The sequence below is a fragment of the Chrysochloris asiatica genome, unplaced genomic scaffold (genome assembly GCF_000296735.1).
Source record: "Chrysochloris asiatica unplaced genomic scaffold, ChrAsi1.0 scaffold00062, whole genome shotgun sequence".
In the NCBI taxonomy this organism is placed as follows: Eukaryota; Metazoa; Chordata; class Mammalia; order Afrosoricida; family Chrysochloridae; genus Chrysochloris; species Chrysochloris asiatica.
Genome location: NW_006408580.1, coordinates 11,310,586 through 11,336,455, shown reverse-complemented (window position 1 = coordinate 11,336,455; position 25,870 = coordinate 11,310,586). Strand labels below are relative to the sequence as shown.

At 42.3% G+C, this 25,870-nt stretch overlaps 2 pseudogenes; both read right to left on the bottom strand.

The window, feature by feature from the left end:
- LOC102816743 overlaps positions 1–2,983 on the bottom strand; it is a 5,591-nt pseudogene extending 2,608 nt beyond the window's left edge.
- Positions 2,984–5,838: 2,855 nt separating this feature from the next.
- On the bottom strand, positions 5,839–17,772 carry LOC102816354 (annotated as a pseudogene).
- Between the last annotated feature and the right edge of the window lie 8,098 nt (positions 17,773–25,870).

The following is a 25,870-nucleotide window of genomic DNA, read 5'->3' as shown; positions in this document are numbered from 1 at the left end:
GGATTGGCAAAGTGGCAGCATCAGTGGGCTCAAACATGGCAACGATAGTGAAGTTGGCCCAGGATCGGGCAGTGTTTCGTTCTGCTGTGTATAAGGTCACTATGACTCGATGGCACCTCACAAGAACAACAATCATCTATCTTGGAGAGTCCTGGTGTGGCGCTTTGGGTTAATACACTGGACTGTAAAGCCTGTTTGAACCACAAGGTTGGTAGTTCAAGATTCCCAGCTGCTCCTCAGAAACCCTATACAGGGTCATTATGGGCGGGAACTGACTCAATGGCACTTAACAACAACACCACCATCATCTATCTTGGAGTCTTGGTGTGGCACTGTAAGATTAGCACTGAACTGCAAGCCACAAGTCAGCAGTTCAAACCTACAGCTGCTCCTCGGAAACTCTATGCAGGGTCTCTTTGAGTCAGAACCAACTCGATGACACTTAACCACAACAACAATATCTATCTCAGAGGAGTTCTGATGGCACAATGATTAAGTGTTTGGCTGCTAACTGAAAGGTCAGCGGTTCAGACCCACCCAGCACTCCTCGGCAAAAAAAGCCCTTGTGATCTGCTCCCCTAAAGCTTCCAGCCTAGCAAACACTTAGGGCCGTTCTCCTCTATCATATTACAAGGGTTGCTATGAGTCAGAATCCACTTGAAGGCACACAACAACAACATAATTTCCTTCAGGCTAGAATGTCCACATGACTTCTGCTCACACTCCTTTCGTGATAACTCACTTATGTGGTCCCTATTTAATAATAGAAAATAGAAAACAATGTTTGCTGCTGAGTCTGTTCTGATTCATAGTAACCCCATGTGTTTCAGAGGAGAATTCCATAGTGTTTGTGAGGCAGTACGTAATTTTTTGAAAGTATATTTGTTCTTTCTTCTGAGGCATTTAAGGAAGGACTTGAAATTCCAACCTTTCAGTTAGTCCCGTCGGTACCAACTTATAGGTCCTGCACAAATATCACTATCATTGCTATGCTTGAGCCATTGCTACCCCCACTGTGCCAGTCCATCTCATTGGGGGTCTCCCTCTTTTTCACTGACCCTCCACTTCAACACTCCTTTTCCAGAGAGTGGTCCTTCCTGATAATGTGTCTGAAATATGAGAGACAAAGTCTGGCCATCCGGGCTTCTAAGGTGCACTCTGGCTGTACTTTTTCCAACACAGATCTGTTTCTTCTTCGGGCAGTCCATAACTCATTTGAGTTATGTGTCAATTCTCCTATGGTCTTCTTTATTCTTTGTCCAACTTTCACATGCATATGACGCTATTGTAAATACTATGGTTTGGGTCAGACACACCTTAGTCCTCAAACTAACATCTTTGTTCTTGAACACTTTGAAGAGATCTTGTGCAGATCTGCCTAATACAATATGTCATTTGATTTTTTGACTGCTGCTTCCATGAATGCTGATGGTTGATCTGAGCAAACTTAGTCTTTGACAACTTCAATCTCTTCTTCATTTATATGGATGTTATTTATTGGTGAGAATGTTATTTATTGATGAGGATTTCTGTTTTCTTTACATTGAGAAAGGCTGTGGTTAGTAACCAAGCACTTAACCATTTGCACCACCCAGGGATTCTTTTTTTTTTATGTTTTACTGTGAATTATGTGATAGTTTACATGGGAGAACATTAGTTTTACATTCATCCTATCGTATAGCGTTTCATTGCCATGGTTACAATCCCCTCCATGCATCATCAACCAACCAAGCCTGCCCCCCAGTCATCAGCACACAGCCCCTCTTCCTCTCTGGGTTTAGAGTCCCCAGCTGCTCCATCTCTCCACGTCATCATCTCTGCCTCCATCTCAGGCATCACTGCTTCTCTGGGTAGGGTCCCGCTCCCCGCTCTTCTCCCTTGATGGTCCCAGGGACCTCTGCTCCTAGACTGAAAAGTTAATCACTCCCCTCCTTGCTACAAAACATCTACCTTTACATTTCCAACCCTCACAATCAGTCCTGATAACAATTATTCACTATTGTATCACAAGAAACCTATCTGCATTTCCTTTTATAGCAAGGGGGGGTTGTGAAATAGAAAGGAGCATATGGATATTCATGAGTACTGTCTACCACTGAGGTGGATAGAATGATAACTATTTTCTGAAACCCTGTACAGGGTCGCTATGGGTCGGAACCGACTCGACGGCACTTAACAACAACAACAACAACAACATTGCTGTAGAGGAGTCCTGGTGTGGCACTGTGGGTTAATACACTGGACTGCAAAGTCGGTATGAACCACAAGGCCAGTGGTTCAAGCTCACCAGCTGTTCCTTGGAAACCCTATACAAGGTTGCTATGAGTCAAAACCAACTTGACAGCACTTAACAACAACAACAACATTGATGTAGATGGTGGTGGTGGCAGTTGTGTTCCACATTGGTTCCAACTCATAGGGATCTTATACAGGGTTTCTGAGGCTGTAAAGGCCGGCGGTTCAAGCTCACCAGTTGCTTCTCAGAAACCCTATACAGGGTCACTATGGGTCGGAACCGACTTGACGGCACTTAACAAAACAACAACAAAGCTTTATGGGACAGCCTCATCTTTCTCCTGAGGAGTGACTGGTAATTCGAACTGCTGACCTTGTGGTTAGTAGCCCAGCTCATAATCCACTATGCTACCAAGGCTCCTTATTAATACAGATAAAATTGTAGCACTATAGGATAAACCATGGACAGCAAGATCAGTTTGAACCTCAAGGTCGGTGGTTCAAACCCACCAGCCACTCCTCAGAAATCTTATACAGGGTCATTATAAGTTGGAACTGAATAAATGGCACTTAACAACAATAACAACAGAGAAACCAAGAAATTCATGGATTTATACAAAAACTCTCAGTTTATTACTCTCAATGGACAAACCTACCAACCAGCCCAAGGAACTTGAAATGACTTTTACTCTATTGGCTGAAACATATCCATAAGACAAGATGAGAATAGTTCCCCTACATAGGCCATTGTGTCATATCTTCTAAGATTTAAGGATTTTCATTTTTAAGGATTAATTTTGTGAAATTGTTTCACAGACAGCAGTAAATCACTGAGCTAGGAGAGGCCTGGTGTGGCACTGTAGGATAATACATTGGACCACAAGGTCGGTTTGAGCCACAAGGTTGGTGGTTCAAACTCATTAGCCGCTCCCTGGAAACCCTATACAGGGTCACTTTGAGTCAGAATCGACTCAATGGCACTAAATAATAACAACATATTGCTAGTGGGGGAGAGGACGAGGAAAGGGGTGAATTACAGGTTCACAAATGGTTGATTCTCTACAACCTAACTTTCCATTCCATTTACTCCAATTTGAGTAAGGAATTTTGAAAAGACAAATTATTGGGGACTTTATCAAACTTTACCAGAATATGGATGAAAACTAACCTTGACCTCTACCTCACACCATACACAAAAATTCATTTAAGGTGAATGTTAGAACATTATAAGAAATGTAAGTACTGAAGGTTTGGAAAAGTCGATGTGCTTTGAACCCCCATACAAAAATGGTTAAGCTTCGAAAGTACCTAGAGACCATTCTCATAAGGTAGATTGTTAGATCTATAAGTTGATTCAAGGTATTTAGCCTAAATTTACAGTATAGTTAAGCTACATGCTAACATGAAGATGCCTCTCTCTCCTATTTTCTCAAAATGCTTTCTTAATAAAACATATAAATGATATGATGTGAGTTTCAAGTCTTGCAGCAAAGAAACAAAAATTTATTTTATAGCTTTCTCTAATCATAAGGGTAATAAATCTTGACTGCTTCAAAACAAAACAGACTGTAAAGATGGGGGAGGAAAGTCACTCATAATTCTACTACTCAGAGACCAGGACTTCAAATGTATTGGTAAACATGGTTGTAATTATTTCTCCTTGCATATGCATAAATATGCACATATTACCTCTATAAAGCTAGGATCTTGTTGTCATCATACCTAATAACTGCTTTAATAAGTATTACAACCTACTTCTATACTGGGTCTATACTGGGTCACTACGGGTCAAAACTGACTTGATGGCATTTAACAGCAACAGCATTTGTTGTTGTTTAAGTATTTTCAAGTTACTTCTGACTCCTAGCAACCCTGTATAGAGTTCGCAAGGGGCAATTGGTAGGTTTGAATTGTTCAGTTAGCAGTCCAGTGCTTATTCTACAGAGCATGACTCCACTGTTGTTGTTATTGTTAAGTGCCGTCGAGTCGATTCTGACTCAAAGGGACCCCGTATAGGGTTTCTGAGGAGTGGCTGGTAAGCTTGAACCACCAACCTTGCAGATCAAACCGACTTTGCAGTCCAGCGCAGTAACCCACAGGACCACGCCCGCACTCCATTATAACCTACTTATTGCTGGGACATCCAAACTGCCTCCCAGTATTTGTTAGTATAAAAAATGTTACTAAGAACATTCCAGCACCTATCTCCTTACACACTTTTCAGTTTATTTTGTTACTCAGATAAACCCAGGTTCTCCAGACTGCTCAGTTTATCTTTCCCTTTAATATCTAAATAAACTGCTAATAATTCCATCCTTAAAGGAAAGTCCAAGGAGTCTCAGAGTGGTTACATTTCTTTTCATCACCTCTCATTCTTTTTTGTTTATGCCTTCAGGCATTTCATCTTTGGCAGTTTGTTCCCCCCTCCCCCCAACAGGATTTTGCCCTTCTTCCTTCATCTGCCACCTCTTAAGATAAAAGTTTGTTCATTACTAGAATGCTAAAGCCTAGCAGTTAAATACAAGGGAACTTCACAAAGTTCACAGGAAAATTCTATTATTTTTTCTTTCCATTTTTCCATGAACTTTTTGTAGCCCCCCCCCCCACCATACATACCAGTATATCACTCCTAGAAGTGAAATTACTAAATCGTGAAGTGAGTTTGCAAATTACTCTCCAAAGCAATTGATAGAAATCCCTTTCCCATTAGCAATGCTCTATCCCGGTGTATTCTGGGCCTTCAAGCAAATAAGGATGATAATGATCATGATAATGATGTTCTTGTTGTTGTTGGTTCCGAACCATAGGGACCCTGGATAGGGTTTCCAAGGAGCAGCTGGTGAACTTGAACCGCCAACCTTGCAGTTCAAAGGGCTTTGCAGTCTGGCGCATTAACCCACAGCGCCACACCAGGACTCTAATGATGTTCTGGCATGGCACCTTCCATATCTGAAATTATGTCACCGCCAAGACTTTAACATTTTGTTCCATGATGTAAAGTTACGTTCACTCGTTTAATTCATCAACTTCAAAATTATTTTTGAGCATCTAGTTTGCACATGGAGTTCTGGGGTAATGCTGTCGGCTAAGCATTGGACTGCTAACCACAAGATCAACAGTTCAAACCCACCAGCTTCTCGGAAACCCTTTACAGGGTCGCCATGAATTGGAACCGACTTTATAGCACAACAAGCTGAAGAATATATTCCTTGAAATCAAGGGATTCACACTCACGATTTGTTTACAAGTTTTCACTTATGTTAATGCATCTGAACCAGAGAAAACCCAACTAGGTTCCTACAATTCTGTCCATTTTACAGGTAGAAGAAAGCAGCAGCACAGAGGGGGTTACATAGCACGCAGCAGTCATGTGACCATCTCAGCGCAAGTCATATCCTAAGTACTACACTATCATGCCAAGTCCTACACCACCCAAAGCGGATATCCTTGGCCATCCTAAGAAGGCTGACATTCTTGTCTTTGGCTGTGAGAGACAATAGAATGGCAGGGGTTTTGCTTTGTTTTGTTTTTTAAAAGCCGGCCTTTGCTTAGTTTGGGTAGCCATTTCCGTTGTCGTGGTAATGGAGTCTGTGCAGAACTGTGCTATGGCGACTGATTCCGGCTGAGTCCTACGTTTCTGAGATGCCCCTCCCTTGTATAATCCCGGGCTAGAGTTCGCCAAAAGAGGAACTTATGAGAGAATTGTAGGGCGGAAGGGGAGCAGCAGCCACTACCCTTGGCAGGTTTCCCGTCAGATAGCGTGACCGACAGAAGTAGAGGGGCCCTGCAGATCCCAGCGCATTCGGCTCTCCGATGCTCCTCCTCCAGCTCAGGTTTCCTGCCATTGGCTCTGCTGTGTAACAGCTGCCGCAGGCTCACCACTAGGGACTTGGCTGAGGCCCCACGGAGGCGGGGTGCACACCGAGGCCGCAGCTTTCCATCAATTGCTTCACCAACTCCTCCTTCGTGGCCCCACTTGGGCGGTCTGACGCGTTTGGCTTCGTGAATTTCCTGTCAGCTCTGATTTGTCCAGCAGCAGCAATGCTTCCGGGAGACAGGCTTATGACTCCTCTAAACCTCCGCCTCTCCTTTCCAGACCTTCACTTCCCCAGCTCTTCCCACACCTGTGAAAGCGTTTATTCCTAGAATACTCATAGTGGCTCTGCTTCCCGGGCTCAATCCTGACTGCTTCAATACCTACAGAGCTTGCGTTACTTTACATGGCAAATAACATAAGAAAAGAATTGTCTCCGATTGTAAAGCAAAATTCCATCTGTTATTTAGAATCTATAATCACATATGCTTGACATATAGATTGTGGATGTGTGTTTAATGGAGGTTATTAAATGAACTAGTGGATGATGACTAAATATTTGCTTTATGAAGATAAGTCAGAAACCATTGCTACAAAATCATAGGAAGCTTTATTAAAGAAAAATGTAAAATATATGAAACTACTGATTTGGACCTATCCTCCTAGGTTTATACACTTCGGAAGGTGATGTTTCCATGTCTCTTACCCTTTCCCCAAAGAATTCTGCGCTCTCCCGTTTACACTACATCCTCAAGAGGCTCAAGCTGTGTTTCTTTGAAATGTTCTTGGAGGTTGGGGAACAAAAAGAACTCTGAAGGGACACAAACAGAGCTGTAGGGTGGATGGCGCAAGGCTTCCCAATGAAATTCTCATAGGCCAGTCCTTGTTACCCTCAAAGAATGAGCAGGTGCATTCTCTGGATGGAAAAAATTCCTTGGCACAACTTTTCTGACCTTTTTCTCACCAATGCAATTTTCCATTTTCTTAAGATTTCTTCATACCAAACCCATGATTATCCTGCTGTGTTCTTGTGAAAATCTGTCAAGATGACCTCTTTGGAATTTCTAAAAACAGTTGCCATAAGCTTCTGAGCCTAACCTGTTTGCCTTGAATTTAACTGGCCCAACAGATCTCAGAAGTTACTGTTTTGATTGGACCTCATGTGTGTGTGTGTGTGTGTGTCTTACTGAGAGAACTTGTCTGCAGCCATTCACCCATCTCAGAGACATGTTTGTACACATTGTTTGGAATAAACCTGTGCGTGTATGAACTGGAGCTTAGTAATAATACTTTTTAACTTCCCCTCGAACATATACAGTGACGTGGAAAAGGAGATGAGAAATAACTGAAAAACAGGGAAGAAGTTGATAGTTAAGTCATTTTTGTAAGCTTTGGAAATTTTCAAACACGTTACCATAATTCCTTAGGACATGTTGTTGTTGTTAAGTGCCATCGAGTTGGTTCCGACTCAAGGCAACTCTGTATAGCAGGGGTGAGGAATGTCCAGCCCATGGGCCATACATATAAAGCCCGCAAAATCATTTTGTCTGACCCTGCCAAGGCAACCGCAGTTTCAGTCATCATACTATTATTGTTGTTGTTGTGTGCCGTGGAGTCGGTTCCGACTCATAGCGACCCTACACAGGGTTTCCAAGGCTGTAAATCTTTACAGGAGCAGACTGCCTCATCTTTCTCCCGCGGAACCGCTGGTAGTTTCGAACTGCTGACCTTGCGGCTCACAGCCCGATTCATAACCACTACGCTACCAGAGTGCCATCAAATCAATTCTGACTCATAGCAACTCTGTATAGGGTTTTTAAGGAGTGGCTGCTGGGCTTGAACCACTAAGCTTGCAGTTAGCAGTCCAGTGTTTATCTACAGCTCCACACCAGGACTTCACAGTCAAGAAAATAGTCACTCCAGTCTCTCTCCTCTAAGTAACTATCCTCTACGAATTGAAAGAGTGAGTCTTAGCAAAGAAATCCAGTTTTTCAAACTTAAAATAGGAAACTGCATGTGAACGGGAACATAGACCATGCTCAACCATTCTTAAATATTCTAAAACCCAACAGGATAATGTCCCAAAGCTTCATTTACCTGTAACCCCTCATGACGTCACCATGAGTTGGAACCTACTCAACAACAAAGGGTTTAGGTATGTTTGTTTGGGGAGGTTTGTGTTGATGATGCTGTTGTTTTTATTTCTGAGGTGTATTGTTAAGGCTGTAATGATGAATAAATAAATATGTCAAAGATCCTTTCCTCTTTCCTCCCTATTTTAGCTCCCTCTCTTTGCAACAGAGGAAGGACATTTTGTGTGTGTGCATGGTAAAGCAAGCGAGGTTTAATGCATATCAGAACTATTACAGGAGACAGAGAGACTCCAAGACTTTGTCCTCCAAACACTGCCTCCTGGACTTTTTTTTTTTTTTTTTAATTTCTACTACGAGGCCCCATTTCTTTTCTCTTTAATCCCTGTGAAATTCCAGTAGACAAAAAATTTTAAATTCAGCATTCTTTTCCTAGGGGGCTGTATCTCTGCAGAATAAACATTCTGTGGCATTGTTTTTTCAAAATCAAATGTGTCTCACTCGGTCCATCCGCAGTGAGTATTGTCACCCAGTGTCTTTAAAAAATATATGCTTGCCTCAAGCGACTTTATCAAATAAAAAGGATCTGACTTTGCCAATTTCCTTTCCCTCCTCTGAATTAATAAGTCAGCCCACAGAGCAGTAAAAATGTATTTCCACCTAACAAATATCGAATTCAGACAGAGGCCAAAGAGCAGGAAACAAACGCTTGGAGCTGACCTATGCCAGCAGTCACGTGGGCCACTGTGCAAAGTGAATTACCTCACAGACACAAAGAAGGGATTTTCTCCACTGCTTGGGTCACCAGGAAACTAAAGTCTTGGTTCTGCATGTGGTTCCACCTCCAACTTGTTGAGTTTACTACTGGAGGCTTATGGTAGTTTCCTGTGGCCAATGGAAAAATTAACACAAACTTGGTAGCTTAGAACAAGAGAAATTTATTCTCTCACAGTTCTGGAGTCCAGAAGTCTGAAATCAAGATATCAAAAGGCTCCATCCCTAGCCACTTCTACCTTCTTCTGGAGGTTGCCAGCAATTCTTGGCATTCCTTGCTTAGCACTTCAGTCACATTGTGTCTTCTCCTCTGTCTCAAGTTTCCCTCTGCCTTTTTTTTTTTGAATTGTGGTAAAATACACATACAACATCTCAACAAAATCAACATGATGTTGATTATTCTCCAAGTTATGCAACCAATCTGGCTCAAGTTTTCCTACACACTACGCCACTATTGGAGTCCTGGTATGGTGCTGTGGGCTAATGCGTCAGACTGCAAAGCCGTTTGAACTGCAGGGTCGGTGGTTCAAGCTCACCAGTCACTCCTTGGAAACCCTATACAGGGTTGCTATGGGTCGGAACTGACTCAACGGCACTTAACAACAACAAAACACCACTATTAACATAAACTCAATGCCCCTATAAGCAAAAACAACCACCTTTCCCCTTTCTTCCCACCCCTAGTAATACTAATAATCTTTGACCGTTAGATCCTTTTCAGATATATTTTTTCTCCCAACCTATACTTTGTCTTATGAACCGCCTTTCTTTTATAAGACTTATCATTGGATTTAAGGTCCACCTTAATAATTCAAGATGATCCTGTTGTCTCAAAACCTTCAACTTTTCTAAATAAGGTTCTGGGGATTCAGGCGTGGGCATATCTTTCTGGGAGAGGGGGCCCGCACCATTCAACTCACTACAAAGCTTTTTCTTCAGAGATTTAGAAGTATTGACTTGCCAGTCGTTTTAAGAATTTCTAGATGTTTCCACAAGTGTACTTATTAACAACGCCTAGGAGTCCTGGTGTGGCGCTGTGGGTTAATGCGCCAGACTGCAAAGCCGTTTACACTGCAAGGTTGGCAGTTCAAGCTCACCAGTAGCTCCTCGGAAGCACTATACAGGGTCGCTATGGGTCGGAACCGACTTGACGGCACTTCACAACAACAACAACAATGGTATTTTAAATTGGGGAGAAAGATGAGACTGCTCCCTTGAAAGGTTGACAGTCTCTCCGAAACCCCATACAGGGTAACTATGAGTCAGAATCTATGTCAGTGCATTATTGTATTAAATGATCCTCTGACACGAAAAAGTGCGCTGCATTTCCCTCTAGAATTCTATTGAAGTGGATCACCTCAAGTCCCTCAGCCCTGCAGTCTCCAGTTTCTCCTCCATCCTCTCCCATCCTCGCTCAACGTTGCTGGCTCCCATTTTTCAGCTCCTATAAGTCTTGAGGTTCTTTCTCTTCCTCCAACATAGAGCCATATAGTCTGTCCCAGCTACTCCCATCTTATGTCTACATACCCATCCTCTCCTCAAACAGAGGATCCTTCAGTTATGAGGATCCACTTTCTGGTGATGAAGGGAAAGGTATTAAAAAAGTATTGCCTTTTTTAGGTTTCTTTTTTTTAAATTGAAGTGAAATCTATGTAACATAAAATTAGGCATTGTAAAATGTATAATTCGGTGGCATTTAGTACATTTACCATACTGTGCAACCATACCTCCATCTAGTTGAAAACATTTCCATCACTCCAAACGAGAGCCTGTATCCATTAAGCACTCACTCTCCAGTCCCCTCTTCCTCAGATCCTGGCAACCAACCACCAGTCTGCTTTCTAATGATTGGTCTATTCTGGACATTTCATATAAATGGAATCTATAATATGTTATCTTTTGTATCTGGCTTCTTTCACTCGGAATATGATGTTTTCAAGTTTCATCCATGTTATAGCATTATTAATATTTCATCCTTTTTATCACAGAATTCCAATGTCTGGATAGACCACATTTTCTTCATCTACTTGTCTTGATAGTTAGTTTTATTTTTTAGTACTCCTTATTACAGAGTTTCTTTTATTCATTTCCAAACTATTTACTGAAGGATAACTATGTGCTAGGAGTTGGTAACACAGCACTGGACAAAAAGTATCAAAATCTCTGCCTTGAAGATGCTTACATTCTTGTGGGGGTGGGTGATAGTTTAAAAATAAGACAAATAACTAGAATGCAGTTGGTTCTCATTATTGACAGTAGTTATGTTCTATAAAAGGAGCTCTGGTAGCGTAGTGGTTACGAATCGGGCTGCGAACCTTAAGGTCAGCGGTTTGAAACTACCAGCTGCTCCGCGGGAGAAAGATGAGGCTTTCTACTCCCGTAAACATTTACACCCTCGGAAACCCTATACAGGGTCGCTATGGGTCGGAATCGACTCGATGGCAAATAACAATGTTCTATAAAGTCACCAGGAGTGCTGAGTTAGTGAATATGGAACCATTGCTTCTAGGGGAGATAAGTTAAGTTCCTGTTACAGTTTCATCAACTGATCAATGCATAACTTTGCTTTATGTTTTTCTGTTTAAAGATACCTTATTTAATGTATCTTGTTGATTCATTAACATTGAACTCATAACCAACAGTACTGTAATGCATGCCTGAACAAACTTTATCTAAACAAATATGTTTTCTCTGTAAGGCACATCATAGTTTTCTGACGTTTAGGAACACTAGACAGCACTTTTCAGCACTGTGCTTAGGGGCAATCTTAAGTAGCAAAGTAACCAACAAAATGCACAAAAGTGCGAAAAATGTGGCACTAAATAGATCACAGAAAGGTCACTTGTTTACAGCATGAGAGCTGAAACAGAAGGCAGAGAGTTGGGTGATTCCATTGTTTGCTGCCTACTTGGGCTCGCTGGGTGAGTGCACTGAGCTGTACATTTAAGATTTGTGCATTTTTTCTATACATATGTTATACTTCAGTAAAAAGAATTTTTTTAAACAATTATTTTCCTATTTCCTTAAAAAGGCGACTGGTTATCCCTGCCTCTGGTTCTGATTCTAAGAAAACGAGTTTTTGTCAAAACAGATGGCTTTCTACCTTGGCGGTCCAACTGAATTCCTAACCCTGTCTGTTCTCTAGTGGTCACCTGAGAAGGTATGTTGGTTTTAGCAACTCTGTCTTCATTTTCATGCTTCAGGTTTCTGGATCCATCCACATGTCCCTCTGCCTAAACACATCTGTCAGGGGACAATCAGGGTTTACAATGCCCATGCCAACAATTTTAGTTTGCTATCTTCTTTCTTTTAACGCATATTTTTGCCATTTATCTTGAGCCCAATTTGGTTCTTTGTTGATACTGACCTTAGCAAGAATGAACATTTTATTTATAGGGAATGAATGACTATGAACTCGCAAGACTAGAGGCCAGCTTGTCATTAAATGTAATTATGTCTAGAAGAGAAGGGGCCACCCTTGACTATCAATTAAAGAAAATGGTTGAGAGTTTCTCTCTTCTGATGTTCTGTCCAGTATATCAACCGAAGTCAGGAAGCAATTCCTAGTAGCCAGTCCAAAACGAAAAGAACAGAATCAGCTGCCATCGAGTCACGGAGTCATGGTGACCCAACGTGTTGCAGAGTAGAGCTACGCTCCATACAAGTCTGCAGCTTGTGACTTTTCAGAAGCAGATTGTCCAGTCTTTCTTCCAAGGTGCCTCCGGGTGGGTTTGAACCACCAGTCATTCAGTTAGTAGTCAAGTGCTTAACTGTTTGTATCCAAGGTCTCCTAGTTGTTGCTGTTGTTGTTGTTGCTAAGTGCCATAGAGTCAGTTCTGGCTCAAAGCAAACCATTTCTGAGGAATTTAACACCGGTTGTGTTAAACTGAAGCTGATTTGGGAGAGAAATTACATGTATAGCATTTCCGAGTTAATTCAGTTAAAATTCGGTAGGCACAGACACAAGAGAACTTGCCACACTGTGATAAAAGACCTTTCCTCAGTTACGTGAATTATTTGGCCTCCATCATTAATAAGATGAATTTGGGATTTAATGGGAGCAGTGAGTATACAGACGGAGGGGCTGCTGGGCAGGCAGCGGGATGAAGCATGTCCTTACGAATAATATCTTATAAAAGAGGAGGCAAGTTCAAGAGGGAGCCTAGATCCAAAGGGCGTGGAGGAAGGTAGAGTCTCCAGTGAATAGTATCCAGCCTGTCCAGGAAGGGCTGATGAAATGAAATACAGATGGGTCTCTTGTGATGCAATGGTGCATAATTGTTATCAGGACTGATTGTAAGGGTTGGAAATCTAAAGGTGGACATTTTGTAGTAAGGAGGAGAGTGATTAACTTTTCAGTCTAGGAGCGGAGGACCCTAGGACCATCAATGGAGAAAAGCAGAGAGCGGGATCCTACCCAGAGAAGCGGTGAGGCCTGAGATGGAGGCAGAGAAGATGACATCAAGAGATGGTGTGGCTGGGGACTCGGTATCAGGAGATGGAAAAGGGCTGAGGACTGTGTGTGAGGGGGGATGCAGGCTTACAGGGTACACCCTTTGGTTAGGTGATGCATGGACTGGATGGTAACTATGCCAATGAAATGATAGATGATAGAATGAATGTAAAGCTAATGTTCTCCCATGTAGACTATCACACAATTCACAATAAAACATTTATTAAAAAATAAATAAATAAAAGAAGTTATTACATTAAAAAAAAAGAGGAGGCAAGAAGGACTTTGTATCTTAGGAAAGTCAGAACCCAAGAGGACATTTATTAGTACAGATAGGAAGGAATTTTGCCAAGTCAGTCAAGAAGAGGTCTGTAGGGCTTAGTTAACCAGAGAGATTGCAGACACACTGCTCTTACTTGAAAGGTGGAATGATGTTGGTGGAGAGATTTCTGACTATCCAATTCAAAGAAGCTGCTAGCTCCAAGGACAGGGCTGCCAAACATTAATTCTGGCCAGGAGCCAGTACAAAAAAGGCTAAGATGTCTCTCCCTGCCAGTTCTAAGTGCTAGCCAGGCAGCCTGAGGAGAAAAAAGAGGTCAGAAATGCAGAGGTCTGATGTTCATATCAAGTTGCATCAAACCGAATTCAGGGACTAGGCTAAACTCCTAAAACTTATAGGCTGGGATGACTTAGTTTATAAATAAAACCTCCTCACCTTTTGTTAAGACAGATGTGTCCAGGACCAAAACAAAGAAGGATGAGCCTTGAATAAGATTGTCGGGAATGAGATTCTAGGTTGCAGCCTAAAGAAGTGACTGTCCTTTAGGGACTTAGATCATGTGGCCGGCAAGATGAAAGGCCCTTTGCCTAAAGCATGAATACCTAAAAACATTCTTTTCTCAGATTCTTATTTTGATAGATCGTGTTTTAAAACTATAATCCGAATACCTAACTCACAGATGAGGCCTAAGGAAAATAGCATGGGTCACCAGATCATTTTACTGTGAATTTTACTGTTGCATTTGCCAATGTAACACGTGTACAATTCAATGACACCAATTATATCCGTCATGTTGTGCAAGATTCTTGTCATTTTTTTTTCACCCAATGAGTCAGAACCGACTCCACGGTACTTAACAACAACAACAACAACAACAGGGCTCTGTAGGATAAACACTGAACCGTAAGATTGGTTTAAACCACAAAGTCAGCAGTTAAAACCCACCAGCTGCTCCTCGGGAACCCTATACAGGGTCACTATGAATCAGAACTGACTCAACAGCATGTAACAACAGCAACAACAGGGCTCAGTTGGCATCCCTGACTGTTAACCAAAATGTTGGAGGTTCGAGTCTACCCAGAAGTACCTCTGAAGAAAGGCTTGGCAATCTACTTCCAAAAAATCAGCCACTGAAAACCATATTGAGCACCGTTTTACTCGGACACACATGAGTTGGAATGACTCCGTGGTAATTGGTTTTCAGGGTTCAGTCAACTCATACCCACCCACTGCCATGAGACTGTAAATCTTTATGGGAACAGAGCATCTGTTGGGTTTAACCCACTAACCTTGCAGCTAGTAGCCCAATGCCTAAAGCACAAAGCTGTCACCACTCTTTTGTATTCATACAATGTTATTGTGAACAAAGTACTCTAGATAGTATTTCATTCAATCATATCCTAAAGTCCTTGTAAGGGGAGGTGTAAAGGCTAGAGACCATGAAAAGGAGTCCATGGAGAAAGGGGTCCGGCTATGCCAATTAGGGTCAGGGCAGTACTGGGGGCTAATTATCATTCCAATGTCCAAATGTTGGTAGATGGGATAGTGTGGCAAGGGCGCCTGAACTTCTCTAACTTCACAAGGAGTGAGGAGAATCAAGATCAATAGCCAATGGCTGATTCCTATGAGGTAAAGGTTAGAAGTGCCTCCACCCTCCAACCTTTTTACCAACTCTGACACCAACCATGTCTCCCCTAGTACTCTCAACTTCTCTGTTGGGTATGATCATTCGTTGCAATGGCTACCACCCAGAGGAACTCACAGGTAATAGTCATGATTATGAGATTTATTAGAGAAGCAACAGGTACCAGTTCAGGATCAGAAACAACTTAGGATACAGTTTTTGTTTTGATTTTTCTTTCAAACATCTTGGCTTTAATATTGTGTACATTGGCTTCTCTGGCACAATAAATACATGAAAAATCCCCATTTCCATGCACAAGTTTTCAGCTATTACACCGTTTACATATTATTATAGACAAGATAACCTTTTGCAATAATTTATATTATTTTGGACAACCACAATTAAATGAACATTGAATTTAACAAGAAATACTCTTATGTTCAATGTCTCAAATAGGTGGTAATGTGTCATGTTATTTAAAACTTAACTTCCTTCTTTTCTTTAAAGGGGCATCTTTTGTATATGTAGGTGCTCAACTGAAAGTTGAGGAATGCATTCTTTGACCTTAACACAAAAAATTCACACAAGACGGCATTTGCCTCTTTCTTCTAAGAGAAGCAAACCATTTGGTACATCATCTTTCCAGGCATAGCCTCTTTTATCATTAATGAAAATGCTTACAGGCAACAAACCCAAAATTCTGTCTTTAAGGGAAAGTTACAAAGTTTTCAAAAAGAGCAGTTTGTTCTCTCTATATCTATCTATCTATCTATCTATCTATCTATCTATCTATCTATCTATCTACGCTGTAAGTTAATGCGCCAGACTGCAAAGCTGTTTGAACTGCAAAGCCAGCAGTTCAAGCTCACCAGCTGCTCTTTGGAAACCCTATACAGGGTCTCTATGGGTCAGAACTGACTCGATGGCACTTAACGACAAGAATGTGGCTGTGATGGCTGGAGATTTCATTTGCAAAGAAGCACTATTAGTTAGATCATCCAAAACCTCCTGCAGTTTAGCTGATGGCGAAAACTGAATATTTTCAGGAAGCTGGCTACAAGCTGGGCAGTTATCCTTTCTCTCTGCTTCAAATGTGTATGTATATAGCTCATCTACATCATTGAATACCAAGGAATTATTAAAGGGGGAATGAAGGAGCTCTGGTAGCATAGTGGTTACGAATCCGAATCGGGCTGGGAACTTCACGGTCAGCAGTTCGAAACTACCAGCTGTTCCGCGGGAGAAAGATGAGGCTTTCTGCTCCGTAAAGATTTACAGCCTCGGAAACCCTGTACAGGGTCGCTATGAGTCGGAACCGACTCCACTACATGTCAACAACAACAATGCATTTGTTGGCGTTCTGGTGTGGTGCTGTGTGCTAATGCGTCAGACTGCAAAAGTCGTTTGAACTGCAAGGTCAGTGGTTCAAGCTCACCAGCTGCTCCTTGGAAACCCTCTACAGGGTCGCTATGGGTCGGAATCGACTCGACGGCACGTGACAACAACAACAACATGCACTTGTTGCTGTTTTGAAAACCTCAGTGGCACATACAGCTGCAATAACTGCATTTGTAGAAGCTACTGTAGGAATGATTCGTTACAACGCCTTGAATGAGTCTGTGTGTGACGCCCCTGATATCATATTGCAATGTTCTCTCTAGGGATTTCTGGAAAAATCCACTGACTATGATCAGGATCATCTCTATCTGATGGAATTCCTTCGCCAAAAGTCTGCTCCTTATGCCACGGCAAAACTCCTACATATCAATACAATGTTCTGGTAGCCTGAGCATCGACGCGACGGTACACATAGGAAAATTAACCTGAGCAGGATAAAGCTCTAGTGTGTACTCAATGCAAGCAGCCATCCCAGGCAGAAATTGCTCTTGCATTTTCTTTAAAACCTTCAGTTCCCCCATCTATCAAAGGGACAATGGAGCTTGGATCTAACACATCATCTTCATAATTTAGAAGCGATAACAGCATTCCATTTATGCATCTTCTGGCAACGATAGAGTCCAGTCCACATATAATAATATGAAATTATCGACAGAAAGTGTCGTAAAAATCCTGAATTTTGTTGACATGTGGAACTACATTGCAATTAGGAATTCTGTCATTTAGAAATTCTGCAGCAACTTCAGCCTTAGGTCTTCCAACATTTTTTAGGCCTAAACAAAAAATGCCTGTTTAGATTGGAAACATCTATAATGCCCTTTTCTGTGACGTGCATCTGTCTAAAACCAGACAAGGCCAGATTTTTCAGGAGCTCACGTCCTAAATCGCCAGCTCCAATGACTAGAACTTTGTATGTACCTAACCAAACTGAAGAGATTCAGTGCTCGGTTCGAAATCAGGGTGTGTGAAGGGGTGCAGATCCCTCGAAGAACTTCTTTACATGGTTCCAGAGACTTTCCCAGTCTCCAATGTCCGACACCCACCATCAACAACCATTTTCTCAGCCAGCAGCTCCTCCAGCCTCCTTTTCTCCTCCATCTCCTCACCATCCACGATAGTGCGCTCCACCTCTTCCCATGAGCCTTCACGGCATGCGGGGCGCCAGTGGAGGGGGCGCAGCCTACTGGGAGGGGCGGGGCTGAAGGGTTGAACCATAGCCCTCTCAGCTATGCCCACAGGCCGATCTCTCCCTGGCCCTTCCTCCAGTAGTCTCTACGCCTCTGCTCTGCTCAGTCAAGAGTTACAAGGCTCTTTAGCTTTGCCAATAAGTGCCCAGAGGCACTCTTCACCAGCAAGCTTCCTACCTGAAGGCGCTCAGCTCTCTTGGTCCATGGACCAGGAAACCCATTGTACCATCACCTCCTGCCAATCTCTGCTGCCCCCCATTTCTCTGTTGCTGCTTCTCACTGCCTCTTGCTGTGTCCAGTGTTGCTGCTCTCGCCCTCTGCACCCTCGATCACAGGGATCTCAGGTCCAAAGGACATGCTTCAACTTCTGGCACTTCTTTCTTGCTAGTGGGGAAGTCCTCCCCTCCCCCTCAGAGATGGCTCATTTTAAAGCTAATGGGATGACAAAACTGACCAATCCCCTCATGAGAGGACTAAATACCATATTTGTATGATCCCAACCCACATAGGTGCCAGGTACCTTATTTAAAGTGTTAGCAAGCTATCCAATCCCCTTGCTGGGCTACAAGAACCTCATTTGCATAGTCCTTCGAGCTCTGATAGCGTAGTTGTTATGAATCGGGCTGCGAACCGCAAGGTCAGCAGTTCGAAACTACCAGCTGTTCTGCGGGAGAAAGATGAGGCTTTCTGCTCCCGTAAAGATTTATAGCCTCGGAAACCCTGTACAGGGTCACTATGAGTCGGAACCGACTCCACGGCACATAACAACAACCCAGTCCTGGTGTGGCGTTGTGTGGCAGTTGTGGGTTTGAACCGCAAGGTCAGTAATACCATCTCACCAGCTGCTCTTCAGAAACCCTATACAGGATTGCTATGGGTCGGAACCGATTAGAGGGCACTTAACAACAACAACAACCCAGTCATTAGAGTCCTGGTGTGAAGCGGTAGGATAAGCACTGGACTGCTAACCATAGGTTGGCGGTTCCAACCCACTAGCCACTCTTCAGAAACCCTATACAGGGTGGCTATGAGGTAAAACTGACTCGAAGGCACTTAGCAACAATAACAACAATCCAGTTGTTTGGTAGAAATTACCCCAAAAATAAATTCTAGCAGGACCGTATTACGTAATTCACTACACCACAGTTTCATATAGAAGGCTGCCTTGACAGAAACTGTGACCGTCTATCAACGACCACAGTTACACTGAGGTGAACCTTGCAGGGACAAAACCAGGGAAATCAATCTCTGGCCTCACTGTGCCACCTTCTTTTGATCTCTTGCTGGGGCTTCCCATTGGCCAAACCCAACTGGCAGTTAGAGGGGCAAACAGCAGAGTGGAGAAGGATGGAGGGGTAACAGAAGATACCTCACACTAGCTAAAAGACCAGAATTGTGTTCATTATATCCACACTTAACTTTAGCTTCATCATATCTTTTAACTCACAGTAACTCTTGGAGGTCAGTGGCATTTTCCCTGTTTAAGAGTTGAAAATAGTGGAGTCAAAGAGAAGTTAAGTGACTTATCTAAGTAGATGGGAGGCCCATGATATGAAATCAAACCTGCTGGCTCCTCACCATCACTCTATGCTACCTTTGCAGTATCTCAAAACTTTTGTGTGAGTAAGGTAGAATTAATACATTTAAACTGTGGTGTTGGTGAAGAATATTGAATATACCACAGACTATCAGAAGAAGGAGCTCTGGTAGCATAGTGGTTTCAAGTCAGGCTGCTAACCTCAAGATCAGTAGTTCGAAACTACCAGCCATTCCACAGAAAGATGAGATTTTAGTTCGAAACTACCAGCCATTCCACAGAAAGATGAGATTTTCTCCTCCTGTAAAGATTTACAGTCTCAGAAACACTATACAGGGTCGCTATGAGTCAAAACCGACTCCATGGCACATAACCACCACCACCACCACCAGAAGAATGAATAAATCAGTCTTAGAAGGAATATAACCAGGATGCCTCTTAGATTCAAGGCTTGCTCTCAGATCATCAGGAAAGATCAATTGCTAGAAAACGACATCATATTTGAGGGTCAACAAAAACTAAAGAGACCTTGAGTGAGATGACCTGACACAATGTGTACAATAATGGACTCAAACACACCAACCATCAAGACAGGACAGGCCAACACTCTGTTCTACTGTGCACAAACTATTCATGAATTGGACCCAACTTAACGACAACTAACAAGTAAACTATGCAAAGGGGATTCACCTGCATATAGGAAGTGTTGCGTTTGCTATTCTTTGAAACCCTTAAAATGCAAATAGACATTTTATGAGAGCACTTGTTCCAGGACCTAAAGGAAAGGGGGAGTTGATGAAATAGACCAGTTGCTTTGATGGGAAGCAATTGGAAGAAAGGAAAGGGATGTCCAACTGAGAACCAAGGAAAAGCCAGGTACCAGAGGTTGACCTGGGCTGAAGATGCAGAGATGAGGCAGGACTATTCCCCAGGAGTAGCCCTTGACATCACCAGAAAGAAGAAGACAGAGATGAGAAGGTCAACAAAAGGGATTCTGGGAATGCTGCCCACAGGTCATGAGGAAGCAAATGTCTCTGCTCTCATCCACCCTGAAAGCTGGTGGTATGCATATTTCTTGAGAGCAGAACTGAACTAATTTAGAGACATAAATATGCCTCAAAGACACTCTGCAGGTATTTCAGTAGAATCAAGGGAAATCAGTGGTCAACCCAACTAGAAAAAGTTGAGTTTTTCGGGCTTGAGGAAGAGTTTGAGCCATTAGGAGGTAAAAGAGACCCTCAGTATAACAAATGACTTTCCACAGAGGTCAATAATTCTTGTTATGCTCATATTACAATTTACCTCAACCGACTGAATGATGGAAGAGAAAACCCCAATCACCAATTGTGGATCTCCTGGGATGCATGGACCCAAATTAGGAACCCAGGCCTAAAAAGAGGCATTGTAGTATATGGGACCCTCTTCCCATCCAAATCCATCAGCCAATTCTGTCCACCCTCCAAACAGATCTCCAATAGGGCCACCTCTGTCGTTTTCCACTGCCAGCTCACCTGCAAAAGCCCCCAACTGGACTCCCTGCTTCACTGTTGCCCTTCCTATAATCCATCCTCCACACAGCAGCCAAAAACCACGAGTCAGGCCATGCCATTTATCTGTTAGAAATTCTTCAAAAGATTCTCATTTGAATGAATGAAGCCTTAGAATGAAATCTAAAGCCTTTATCCTGGTGCATAGGGCCCTGGGTGTTCTGTACTTGTCTACTCTTATCTTCCATTTCTCCCAGCTGCGTTTACTACTCTGCAGTCAACTTATTGTTGTGGTTAAGTTCTGTCGAGTCAGTTCTGACTCATAACGACCCTATATAGGGTTTCCGAGGAATGGCTGGTGGGATTGAACTGCCGATCTGATGATTCAAACCGAGGAACGGCTGGTGGGATTGAACTGCCGATCTGATGATTCAAACCAACCTTGTGGTCTAGTGCTTATCCTACAGCACCACACCAGGACTTAGCTGGCTATCAATTAGAACACAGCAAGTTTTTCCCTGCCTCAGGGCCTTTGCACTTACTGTTCCCCAAGCCCATAAGTAAAATTCTCCCCCATTTCCAGGCAAGGCTGGCTCCTTAACAGCTATCAGCTTAAATGTTAACTCTTCCTTTACCATCCTTGCCAGTGTGCCCCCCACTCATACACACACACCCCCGGTACTCCATCACAACATACGGTTCGTTTGTTTTTTCAGAGTTATTGTTGTTATTGAGTAGGTTCCAACTCATAGCATCCGTTTATCAAACAAAACAAAACACTGCCAGATTCTGAAACATCCTCACAACTATTGTTATCCTTGAGCCCATTGTTGCAGCCATTGTGTAAATCCATCTCATTGAGGGTCTTCCTCTTTTTCAATGACCCTCCCTCCACTTTACCAGGCATAATGTCCTTCCTTAGGGACTGATTCTTCCTGAAAACACATCCAAAATATGAGAGATGAAGTATCTCCATTGTTGTTTCTAAGGAGCAATCCAGCTATAGTTCTTCCAAAACAGATTTGTTCATTCTTCTGGGTTTTTATGCTCAGTACTTATATGATCAAGGAGCTCTGGTAGCGTAGTGGTTACGAATCGGGCTGCCAACCTCAAGGTTAGCAGTTCGAAACTACCAGCGGTTCCGCGGGAGAAAGATAAGGTGTTCTGCTCCCGTGCAGATTTACAGCCTCGGGTCACTATGAGTCAGAGCCGACTCCACGGCACTTAACAACAACAACAACTTGTATGATCAGTATACTTTTTCACACTACTGACCATAAACTAAGGAGCCTGGTGGTGAAATGGGCTAAGCATTGGGCTGTTCAAATCCAACAGTTGCCCTGTAGGAGAAAGATTAACAGTCTCAAAAATCCTAAGGAGTAGATCTACTCTGTTCTATTGGGTCACGATAAGTCAGAATTGACTCAAAGGCAGTGGGTGGTGTGTGGACCATAAACTGGAACCATTTTTTGGATTCATTGGATTATTGTCCTTGTAGGCAGCAAACTCACAATAGGACCCTCAGACCATCCTACAATTAGAAGTGGTGCCTGGCCTAGGGTGGGCACTCAAAAAGCATTTGTGCTTAGAGTCAAACTTGTCTCCTACCATGATTTGTCCTGATCAGACCCTTGGGACATTATGTCAAGTCCCAGTTTCCTGGACCAAGGAAAACCGTGAAGAACCTGAAGATGCAGGAAAAACAAAGGTAGTGGAATTCATCAGAAAGGGAATAAAAAGTAGATTCATGAACACAACCACAATCCCCTTCATTCAATTAACAAACACTTGTTGAGTGCCTACAATGAACCAAACTTATGATATTGGGCCTTGAGAAAGATACAAACATACAGAAGATGGTCATCACATTCAAGGAGAAAATAACATGTAAGTAGGCATTATAATTCAATGTGTTGTTGTTGCTGTTAAGAGCCATAGAGGCAGCTCCAACTTATAGAGACCCTATAGAGGGTTTCCAAGGAGTGGCTGGTGGGTTTGAGCTGCTGACCCTTTGGTTAGCAGTCCAGTGTCTATCTTATAGCACCACAACAGAATCCATAATTCAATGTGGTTGGTGCTAAACTAAGGATTTGAATAAAACACAACTGGAGCAAAAAACAGGAAGTAATGAATTTGGCCTAAGAAAGGAGAGAAAATGTTCACTGAGGAGGCAACATTTAAACATTGCCTTGAAAAATCAGTAAGAGTTCTCCAAATTAAAACATAGACTAAAGTATTCCAAACAATTGAAACAGAAATCCATGGGGTGCCTCTCCCTCCTTTTTTTCCTTGCTATTTTTTCACTAAAGAAATGAGGTTATAAATCCTATGTAGTTGAATTAGCTCAGATTCATGGCGACCCAATGTATAACCGAACAGAAGCTTGCTAAGTTCTGTGCCATCTTTATGATTCTTCGTATGCTTGAGTCCAATTGAGACGATACTCTATTGTGACGCATAAAGTTTCACTGGCTCATTTGTGGCAATTACTAGATCTTTCTTCCTAGTTCTTAGTCTAGAAGCTCTACTGAAACCTATTCTGCATCATAGCAACTCATAAACCTTCATTGATACAAAGTTAGTGGTTTTCTATTTCTTTTTTTTTTTCTCTTGAGCTGAATTGGCTGGGAATCAAGTCCAAGTCTCCCATTTAGAAGATTAGAATTTTACTGGTACACCACTACTGCCTTCTCTCTGTCCTATTGTTGTTAGGTGTCACCGAGTCGATTCTGACTCATAGCGATCCTATGTGCAACAAAATGAAACACTGCCCCATTCTGCGCCATCCTTACAATTGTTGTTATGCTTAAGCCCATTGTTGGAGCCACTGTGTCAATCCATCATGTTGGGGGATCTTCCTCTTTTTTGCTGACCCTCTACTTTATCAAGCATGTTGTCCTTCTCCAGGAACTGGCCTCTCATGATGTTGCTGTTGTTGTTAAGTGGTGTTGAATCAGTTCTGGCTCATACCATCCCTGTATAGGGAGAGTTTCATAGGAGTGGCTGGTGGGTTTGAACCACTGACAATATGGTTAGCAGTCCAGTGCTGTGGTTAGCAGCCCAATGCATATTCTATAGTGCCACACCAGGACTCTGGTCCTTCAGGATAACATATATGAAGTACATGAGACTAAGTCTGGCCATCTTTTGTTCTAAGGAGCATTCTGACTGTACTTCCTCCAAGTCAGATTTGTTTCTTATGGCAATCCTTGGTACTTGTAATATTCTTCACCAACATCATTATTAAACATCATTATTCAAAGGCATTAATTCTTCCTTATTTACTGTCTACCTTACACATGCATATGAGGTCATTGAAAATACCATGGCTTGGGTCAGGCACACTTTAGTCCTCAAAATAACATCTTTGCTTTTTAACACTTTAAAGAGGTCTTTGCAGTAGATTTGCCCAATGCAATACTTCATTTGATTACCCGACTATTGCTTCCATGGAAGCTGATTATGGCTCCAAGTAAAATGAAACCTCGATAACTTCAATGTTTTCTACATTTATTGATATGTTGATTATTGGTCCAGTTGTGAGGATTTTTGTTTGCTTTGTGTTGATGTGTAATCCATATGAAAAGTTAGAGGCTTTGATCTTTATCATCAAGTACTTCAAGTCCTCTTAGCTTTAAGCAAGCAAGGTTGTGTCATCTGCATATCACAAGTTGTTAATGAATCCTCCTCTAATCCTAATGCTACTATCTTCTTGATATAGTCCAACTTCTTGGATTATTTGCTCAGCATACAGATTGAGTAAGTATGGTCAAAGGATACGGCCCTACACACTCCTTTAGTGATCTATTATGCTCAGTCCTGATGTGTCGCTGTAGGATCAGCACTGGATTGCTAACCACAAGGTCAGTGGTTCAAACCCACCAGCTGCTCCCCGGAAACCCTATACAGGATCACTATGAGTTGGAGCTGCTTGATGGCACTTAACAACAATAATGCTGGGTTTTGCTTATTGCATTCACAGATTACCTTTTTTTAAAACAAAGCAAAACAACTTTTATTGTGAGTTGAATGATTACAGAGAAAATCATGTTTTTCATTCAACAAATCACACACTTTGCTTCATCTCAATGATTGCAATCCCCTCCATGTAACAACAGTTCTCCCACTTCCTCCCTGTGATTCCTATTTCCCTTCCATCCTCCTTCCCAGCTCTTCTCAACTTGGTCCTTAAGTAAATGCTGCTCTTTTGATCTTGAAAGGTTGACCATTCCATGGTGATCTTACCTTACCAGTGTTGTTGCTCCCCTTGTATAGCTATCGATTGCTTGGCTATGCAAAAGCTTTCAACTGTGTTGTTGTTATTATTATGTGCCGTGGAGTCGGTTCCGACTTATAGCGACCCTGTACAGGGTTTCCGAGGCTGTAAATCTTTACAGGAGCAGAAAGCCTCATCTTTCTTCCGCAGAACAGCTGGTAGTTTTGAACTGCTGACCTTGCGGCCTGCAGCCCTATTCGTAACCACTATGCTACCAGAGTAGATCATGACAAGCTATGGAGAACATTTTGAAGAATGGGTATTCCAGAATTCTTAATTGTGCTCATGCGGAATCTGTAAGATAGACCAAGAGGCAGTCATTCGAACAGAACAAAGGGATATTAAATGGTTTAAAATCAGGTAAAGTGTGAGTCAGGATAGTGTTCTTTCACCATACTTATTCAACCTGCATGCTGAGCAAATAATCAGAGAAGCTGGATTATATGAAGAAAAATGTGACATCAGGATTAGAGGAAGACTCATCAACAACCTGAAATATGCTGATGATACAACACTGCTTGCTGAAAGTGAAGAAGACTTAAAATATTTACTGATGAAGATCAAAGACCACAGTCTTCAGTATGGGTTGCAGCTCAATGTAAAGAAAACAAAAATCCTCACCACTTGACCAATAAATAACATGATAAATGGAGAAAAGATTCAAGTTGTCGAAGACTTCATTTTGCTTGGCTCCACAATCAACACTCATGGAAGC